General features: G+C 36.1%; 1 pseudogene; it reads right to left on the reverse strand.

Annotated features, from left to right (window-relative positions):
- Positions 1-931: 931 nt before the first annotated feature.
- The window catches only part of LOC102840861, a 2,744-nt pseudogene continuing 2,137 nt past the window's right edge, over positions 932-1,538 (reverse strand).

The following is a 1,538-nucleotide window of genomic DNA, read 5'->3' on the forward strand; positions in this document are numbered from 1 at the left end:
GTCCAGTGGTGAGGAATTTTGTTTTCTTTACATTGAGATGAAATCCATACTCAAATCATACTCCTCATTATATTTGTCCATGTTCTTTTTTTTCAGTTATATTTCTCTTTATAGATTGATTCCAGAACAAGAATATAAAAAAGACTATATAACATATATATTTTGTGACTTTTTAGGAATTAAAGAACCTAGAAATATGGTCATCACTATTTTTATAATAAACAGTTTTCAAATCCACAGTGCTGGACTGTGATGATGAAGAAATGTAATTAATATGGCATAACTGTTGTTTCAAAACGTGAATTCTAAAGGAATTACTAATGCTGATGGAATCCCAGTGTGACACTGTGGGATAAAACACTGGACCACAAGGTTGGTGCTTCAAACTCACCAATCACTCCTTAGAAACCCTAAGATGAGATTGAACTGACTATGCTAAGTGACTGACTGACACAATGACACTTAACAATAACAACAATACTGATCACTTGAAGTTCTGACAAACATATCTCACAAGTGTGCTCCAAACAAAGAATGCTTTATGATGATTTGCAGAATGTGAAATGTTAAGTTTTCAGACTGCTTGGTGTACTTCTGGTTGTTTCTCTTAAATAAACTGGCAGCATCAATGAGCTCAAGCGTGGCAACACTTGTGAGGTTGGCCCAGGACCAGTCAGTGTTTCCTTCTATTGTGCATAGGATCTCTATGAGTCAGTACTGACTGGATGGCACCTAAAAACAATAATAACATCTACATAATATCCTTTAAAATAACCTATCAAGTGGTTTATTTCGTGTCTCCTGATTAATGATATTCATAAATGTCCACCTTGATTAACTGGTTGAAATTGCAAAACAGAGTAAGCAGCGTTTCTGACTGTTTCCCAATAACTGAGAATGACAACCATCACAAAAAGATTTTAACCTTTCATCATAAGGAAAGGAGTAGCGTTCGTTCATTGTTAACTGTGCAAGGAACAATGTCATATGGAGTTAAACCTTGCAAATCAGCTGCCACTCGTAAAGAAGTTTGCTGAAAACTTCGAATATAAGTTATGAATAAGCTAAAGAAGGAAAATGACATGGACCATTCTGCAACAGCAGTGATCATATGAAGCACATAACCTTTGTCCTCAGGGTTCTAATGGAGTTTCTGTACTGTATCAGTGCCACAATTGCCACTATACAAAAGTGATGAGCAAGTTAGCATGCTAAATGTATGTACTATATACCAGATAACCAGCAGTAATCTAATTCAGAAGATTTGTTTGCCATGAATTCTTGGCTGCATTTGGTAGGAAGGATAGTCTGAACAAACATATAATGAGCCCACAACAAAGATGAGTACAGCTCCACTAACATGTGCAGCAAAAAGGGTTGTTTTCTGGAAGTTTGCCACAATTGAAAGTCCTAAGCAACTCTGTTAATAAGTCTTCCTCCAGTCCTGATGCCACATTTTTCTTCATATAACCCAGATTCTCAGATTATTTGCTCAGCATACAGGTTGAATAAGTATGGTGAAAGAACACAACCCTATT

The sequence above is a fragment of the Chrysochloris asiatica genome, unplaced genomic scaffold (assembly GCF_000296735.1).
Source record: "Chrysochloris asiatica unplaced genomic scaffold, ChrAsi1.0 scaffold00119, whole genome shotgun sequence".
NCBI lineage: Eukaryota > Metazoa > Chordata > Mammalia > Afrosoricida > Chrysochloridae > Chrysochloris > Chrysochloris asiatica.